Below are 7,710 nucleotides of genomic sequence, written 5' to 3'. Positions count from 1 at the left end.
CCCTCTTACACTGTTGGTGGGAATGCAAACTAGTACAGCCACTATGGAGAACAGTGTGGAGATTCCTTAAAAAACTGGAAACAGAACTGCCTTATGATCCAGCAATCTCACTGCTGGGCATACACACTGAGGAAACCAGAAGGGAAAGAGACACGTGTACCCCAATGTTCATCGCAGCACTGTTTATAATAGCCAGGACATGGAAGCAACCTAGATGTCCATCAGCAGATGAATGGATAAGAAAGCAGTGGTACATATACACAATGGAGTATTACTCAGCCATTAAAAAGAATACATTTGAATCAGTTCTAATGAGGTGGATGAAACTGGAGCCTATTATACAGAGTGAAGTAAGCCAGAAGGAAAAACATAAATACAGTATACTAACACATATATATGGAATTTAGGAAGATGGTAACAATAACCCGGTGTACAAGACAGCAAAAGAGACACTGATGTATAGAACAGTCTTATGGACTCTGTGGGAGAGGGAGAGGGTGGGAAGATTTGGGAGAATGACATTGAAACATTTAAAATATCATGTAAGAAACGAGTTGCCAGTCCAGGTTCGATACACGATACTGGATGCTTGGGGCTAGTGCACTGGGACGACCCAGAGGGATGGTATGGGGAGGGAGGAGGGAGGAGGGTTCAGGATGGGGAACACATGTAGAATTTTTTTTTAATTATTTAAAAAAAGAAGAAAAAAAACACAAAATAAAAAAGGGATCAGTTGATTAAAAAAAAAAAAAAAAGAATATAATCAATCTGATTTCAATGTTGAGCATCTGGTGATGTCCCTGTGAGAGTCTTCTCTTGTGTTGTTGGAAGAGGGTGTTTGTTATGACCAGTGCATTTTCTTGGCAAAACTGTATTAGACTTTGCCCTGCTTCATTCCATATTCCAAGGCCAAAATTGCCTGTTACTCCAGGTGCTTCTTGACTTCCTACTTTTGTATTCCAGTCACCTATAATGAAAAGGTCATCTTTTTTGGGTGTTAGTTCTAAAAGGTCTTGTAGGTCTTCATAGAACCGTTCAACTTCAGCTTCCTCAGCATTACTGGTTAGGGCATAGACTTGGATTACTGTGATATTGAATGTTTTGCCTTGGAAACGAACAGAGATCATTCTGTCATCTTTGAGATTGCATCCAAGTACTGCATTTCAGACTCTTTTGTTGACCATGATGGCTACTCCATGTGTAGGGATTCCTGCCTACAGTAGTATATATAATGGTCATCTGAGTTAAATTCACTCATTCCAGTCCATTTCACTTCACTGATTCCTAGAATGTCAACATTCACTCTTGCCACCTCTTGTTTGACCACTTCCAATTTGCCTTGATTCATGGACCTGACATTCCAGGTTCCTATGCAATATTGCACTTTACAGCGTCGGATCTTGCTTTTATCACCAGTCACATCCACAGCTGGGTATTCCTTTTGCTTTGGCTCCATCCCTTCATTCTTTCTGGAGTTATTTCTCCACTGATCTCCAGTAGCATATTGGGCACCTACCGACCTGGGGAGTTCCTCTTTCACTATCCTATCATTTTGCCTTTTCATACTGTTCATGGGGTTCTCAAGGCAAGAATACTGAAGTGGTTTGCCATTCCCTTCTCCAGTGGACCACATTCTGTCAAATGTCTCCACAATGACCTGCCCGTCTTGGGTTACCCCGTGGGCATGGCTTAGTTTCATTGAGTTAGACAAGGCTGTGGTCCTAGTGTGATTAGATTGATTAGTTTTCTGTGAGTATGGTTTCAGTGTGTTTGCCTTCTGATGCCCTCTTGCAACACCTACCATCTTACTTAGGTTTATCTTACCTTGGGCATGGGGTATCTTTTCACGGCTGCTCTAGCAAAAGTGCAGCCATTGTTCCTTACCTTGGACGAGGGGTATATCCTCACTGCCACCCTTCCTGACCTTCAACGTGGGATGGCTCCTCTAGGCCCTCCTGTGCTCGCACAGCCAAGGCTCCTTAGATGTGGGATTGGTCCTCCCGGCCACCGCCCCTGCCCTCGGGCGTGGGGTTGCTCCTCCTGCCCGCCGCCCCTGGCAGTGATTTTGGATCCCTCCGATAAATAAAGTCAGCAACTATTTCCACTGTTTCCCCATCTATTTCCCATGAAGTGATGGGACTGGATGCCATGATGTTAGTTTTCTGAATGTTGAGCTTTACGCCAACTTTTTCACTCTACTCTTTTTTTTTTTCTTCTTTTAAATTTTATTTAAGTTTTAAACTTTACATAATTGTATTAGTTTTGCCAAATATCTAAATGAATCCACCATCTACTCTTTCACTTTCATCGAGAGGCTCTTTAGTTCTTCTTCACTTTCTGCCATAAGGGTGGTGTCATCTGCTGCTACTCTTTCACTTTCATCGAGAGGCTCTTTAGTTCTTCTTCACTTTCTGCCATAAGGGTGGTGTCATCTGCATATCTGAGGTTACTGATATTTCTCCTAGCAATCTTGATTCCAGTTGTGCTTCTTCCAGCCCAGCGTTTCTCATGATGTACTCTGCATAGAAGTTAAATAAGCAGGGTGACAATATACAGCCTTGACGAACTCCTTTTCCTATTTGGAACCAGTCTGTTGTTCCATGTCCAGTTCTAACTGTTGCTTCCTGACCTGCATACAGGTTTCTCTGGTATGCCCATCTCTTTCAGTATTTTCCAGTTTTCTCCAGTACCACAGTTCAAAAAGATCAGTTCTTCGGCACTCATATTGCTGAGGGTCATACTACAATTGTAATAAATACCAGAAGATTCTATCCAACCATGTTATAGACTCGGGAGGAAAATGGCTGTGTAGTCTTGCAGTACATAATGCAGGCCAGTTAAGTGCATCAGGCATAGTTAGCCAAGAGCATATCTACTAATAGTCTGAGACTTAAACGGACAAGTTAATGTCGATACTGTGATGAATAGAAGATATGGTAGCAATGACAAAAATGATGGTCTGAAGTAAAATCTGTAGCTGTATACCTTCCTCTACAATGAAATTATACAAATGGTCTTAGTTGTCAGGGTAGTTTGTTTGTTTTCTGCATGAGGAAAACAAGATTATTCTTTCAGAGAAATTATTTGACAAACATATGTCATCTGAGAAGAAGTAAGTTTTAGGAAATCTGTTTCCCCAGGTAAGATATTAAAATTTTCAAAGTTTTAATCTAGGCATGGGAAAATTTGGGGAATATCTAAATGTGTTATTTGTATGGACATAGGGCAAAACTATGTATGTATGTGTGTGTGTGTGTGTGTATATATATATATATATATATAGTTTAACAAAGGGAGGGACAAATTGTGTAGAGGACTTGAGTACAAACAAAGGAAAATTCCAGAAAGTAAGCAGAAAGAGCAAGTTGTATTTCAACAATCTGATTTTAAAAAATAGCAATTTTTGGCTCTGAGTCTTAGAGCCCTTAAATCATGGGTATTTCATCAGCCTCAGTACAACTGGCTTTTATAAAACTGCCATTTCATTGATTCTTCTGAGAATCCTCTTTATATCTTTGTTCCTCACACTATAGATGAAGGGGTTCACCATGGATTTGACCACAGTGTACATCACTGAGGCCATTGCACTTGAGTGTGAGTTGTGACTAGCTGCTGAAACAAGGTACACTCCTAGGCATGTACAATTAAATAAGGAGACAACTGAGAGGTGAGATTCACAGTTGAAAAATGGTTTATACTTCCCCTGAGCTGATGAGATTCCTCTTATGGAGGAAACTATCTTAGAATTGGAAGGACTGATGCTAAAGCTGAAACTCCAATACTTTGGCCACCTCATGTGAAGAGTTTACTCATTGGAAAAGACTCTGATGCTGGGAGGGATTGGGGGCAGGAGGAGAAGGGGACAACAGAGGATGAGATGGCTGGATGGCATCACTGACTCGATGGACATGAGTTTGAGTGAACTCCGGGAGTTGGTGATGGACAGGGAGGCATGATGTGCTGCGATTCATAGGGTCACAAAGAGTTGGACAGGACTGAGCCACTGAACTCACTGATCTTAGAATTTTAATAAAGAATCCCAATGACGGAGCCACCACCCAACATCACAGCTGCAAAATACATCACCAATACATTAAGAAATGTGTCTGAACAGGCAAATAGAACCACATGATTAATTTCACAGAACAAGCGGTAGATTTCCAAGTCTGTACAGAAGGACAGCCACAATACCATTAAACTTTGTAACAAGGAATTCAGGACTCTCATCATCCAGGACATCAGCACCAGCAGTTCAAAGAGCCATGGGTTCATGATGACTGTGTAGTGCATGGGATGGCAGATGGCCACAAAGGCCATAACTTAGGCCATCACAACAAGAAGAAAATTGTCCAATCCAATATAGAGTAGAAAAAAGTTTATCTAGATGATCAGGCTTCATAGGTTATAATTTTGTTTTTGTCTGTATATTATTCAGAATCTTTGGAATGGAGGTGGAGGTGAAACAGATGTCTACAAAGGACAGGTTGGAGGGGAAGAAGTACATGGGGGTGTGGAGGTGGGGGTCTGAGCTTACAGCCAGGATGATGAGAGCAGCTTTCCCAACACAGTGATTAGGTACATGTGGAGAAAAAGCCCAAATATGAGAGGTTGCAGCTCTGGTTTCTTTTATAATCCCAGGAGAAGAAATTCTGCTATTTGTGTATGATTCCCTGGTTTCATGTGGTGAATGTGACTGCTTGGAAACACAAAATAGTACAGTTTTCTCAAAAATTGGCATTTCAAACACAGCTGAAATTCTACAATTTATATTTTGCACTCAAAAACTCAGTATCCATATTTTTAAATGAAATTTCCATGTCAAGGGATCATCGTGCCATCTCTGAATAGGACTTCCCTATTGCACACTTATCTATTTTCCATACCAGTTCAGTGATAATCCAGAGTGCAGCATATCACATCAGGGCATTTTGGTCTTCTTTGTTCAGCTTTGTGTTTGTGTGTGTGTGCGCGTGCACATGTGTGTATGTTGGCATGTGCAAACATGTATTGCTTGCTTCGTTGTGCAGAGATATGGGTCATAGATAAAAGGTATGTTTTGCTATGGGACACAGTCCAAAATCTTTCTAATCAGTTGCTTAATTGCAATAATAGTTTTCAAAAAAGACCAGTATCTGCTCAGGGAAAAGAAATGTGAATTAAGAGTTCAGCAGAAGAGGCAGGTTGTAGAGAGTACAGGCAGCAAGGTGTTCAGACTCAAGAGACCACATCTTCTTTCTCCATTAAAATGTGACCCCAGTTGGGCAGGGACCCCATCTGCTTTATTCACTCTGTGGTTTCATCAATATGGGCCTTAATATAAAAATAAACTTTATTTTTTATTTTATATTTTTTGCCATTTATAAAACATCTTATTATTATTATTACTTTACAATATTGTATTGGTTTCGCCATACATCAACAGGCATCTGCCACGGGTGTACACGTGTTCCCCATCCTGAACCCCCCTCCCACCTCCCTCCCCATACCATCCCTCTGGGTCATCCCAGTGCACCAACCCCAAGCTTCCTGTATCCTGTATCGAACCTGGACTGGCGATTCATTTCTTATATGATTTTTATACATGTTTTAATGCCATTCTCCCAAGTCATCCCCCCCACACACACAGAGTCCAAAAGACGGTTCTATACATCTGTGTCTCTTTTGCTGTCTAGCATACAGTGTTGTCGTTACCATCTTTCTAAATCCCATATATATGTGTTAGTATACTGTATTAAAGTTTTTCTTTCTGGCTTACTTCACTTTGTATAATTGGCTCCAATTTCATCCACAGCATTAGAACTGAATCAAATGTATTCTTTTTAATGGTTGAGTAATACTCCATTGGGTATATGTACCACAGCTTTCTTATCCATTCCTCTGCTGATGGACATCTAGTTTGCTTCCATGTCCTGGCTATTATAAACAATGCTGCGATGAACATTGGGGTACATGTGTCTCTTTCAATTCTGGTTTCCTTGGTGTGTATGCTGAGCAGTGGGATTGCTGGATCGTATGGCAGTTCTATTTCCAGTTTTTTAAGGAATCTCCACACTGTTCTCCATAGTGGCTGTACTAGTTTGCATTCCCACCAACAGTGTAAGAAGGTTCCCTTTTCTCCACATGCTCTCCAGCATTTATTGCTTGTAGACTTTTGGATGGCAGCCATTCTGACTGGCGTGAAATGGTACCTCATTGTGGTTTTGATTTGCATTTTTCTGATCATGAGTGATGTTGAGCATCTTTTCATGGGTTTGTTAGCCATCTGTATGTCTTCTTTGAAAATAAACTTTTAGACAATGGAATTTATAAATAAAAAGACTGGCATGGGGGATAGTTCAGTTCAGTTCAGTCGCTCAGTTGTGTCCAACTCTTTGTGACTCTATGAATTGCAGGACGCTAGGCCTCCCTGTCCATCACAAACCCCGGAGTTCACTGAGACTCACGCCCATCGAGTCAGTGATGCCATCAAGCCATCTCATCCTCTGTCATCCCCTTCTCTTCCTGACTCCAATCCCTCCCATCATCAGAGTCTTTTCCAATGAGTCAATGCTTCGCATGAGGTGGCCAAAGTACTGTAGTTTCAGCTTCAGCATCATTCCTTCCAAAGAAATCCCAGGGCTGATCTCCTTCAGAATGGACTGGTTGCATTTCCTTGCAGTCCAAAGGACTCTCAAGAGTTTTCTTCAACACCGCAGTTCAAAAGCATCAGTTCTTCAGCACTCAGCCTTCTTCATCGTCCAACTCTCACACCCATACATGACCACAGGAAAAACCATAGCATTGGCCAGATGGACCTTTGTTAGCAGAGTTATGTCTTTGCTTTTGAATATGCTGTCTAGGTTGGTCATAACTTTCTTTCCAAGGAGTAAGCGTCTTTTAATTTCATGGCTGCAGTCACCATCTGTAGTGATTTTGGAGCCCCCCAAAATAAAGTCGGACACTGTTTCCATTGTTTCCCCATCTATTTCCCATGAAGTGGTGGGATCGGATGCCATGATCTTCGTTTTCTGAATGTTGAGCTTTAAGCCAAATTTTCACTCTCCACTTTCACTTTCATCAAGAGGCTTTTGAGTTCCTCTTCACTTTCTGCCATAAGGGTGATGTCGTCTACATATCTGAGGTTATTGATATTTCTCCTGGCAATCTTGATTCCAGCTTGTGTTTCTTCCAGTCCAGCGTTTCTCATGATGTACTCTGCATAGAAGTTAAATAAGCAGGGTGACAATATACAGCCTTAACGTACTCTTTTTTCCTATTTGGAACCAGTCTGCTGTTCCATGTCCAGTTCTAACTGTTGCTTCCTGATTTGCATACACATTTCTCAAGAGGCAGGTCAGGTCGTCTGGTATTCCCATCCTTTTCCGAATTTTCCACAGTTATTGTGATCCACACAGTCAAACGCTTTGGCATAGTCAATAAAGCAGAAATAGATGTTTTCCTGGAATTCTCTTGCTTTTTCCATGATCCAGCGGATGTTGGCAATTTGATCTCGGGTTCTTCTGCCTTTTCTAAAACCAGCTTGAACATCAGGAAGTTCACGGTTCACGTATTGCTGAGGCCTGGCTTGGAGAATTTTGAGCATTACTTTACTAGCGTGTGAGATGAGTGCAATTGTGCGGTAGTTTGAGCATTCTTTGGCATTGCCTTTCTTTGGGATTGGAATGAAAACTGACCTTTTCCAGTCCTGTGGCCACTGCTGAGTTTTCCAAA

At 41.4% G+C, this 7,710-nt stretch overlaps 1 pseudogene; it reads right to left on the bottom strand.

Moving 5' to 3' along the window:
* Positions 1-3,466: 3,466 nt before the first annotated feature.
* Positions 3,467-4,489, bottom strand: LOC133251828 (olfactory receptor 7A10-like; annotated as a pseudogene).
* Positions 4,490-7,710: the final 3,221 nt, after the last annotated feature.

The sequence above is a fragment of the Bos javanicus genome, chromosome 7, assembly GCF_032452875.1.
Source record: "Bos javanicus breed banteng chromosome 7, ARS-OSU_banteng_1.0, whole genome shotgun sequence".
Classification (NCBI taxonomy): domain Eukaryota; kingdom Metazoa; phylum Chordata; class Mammalia; order Artiodactyla; family Bovidae; genus Bos; species Bos javanicus.
Note: the sequence above shows the minus strand (reverse complement) of the source record. Positions and strands in the feature narration are given on the sequence as shown.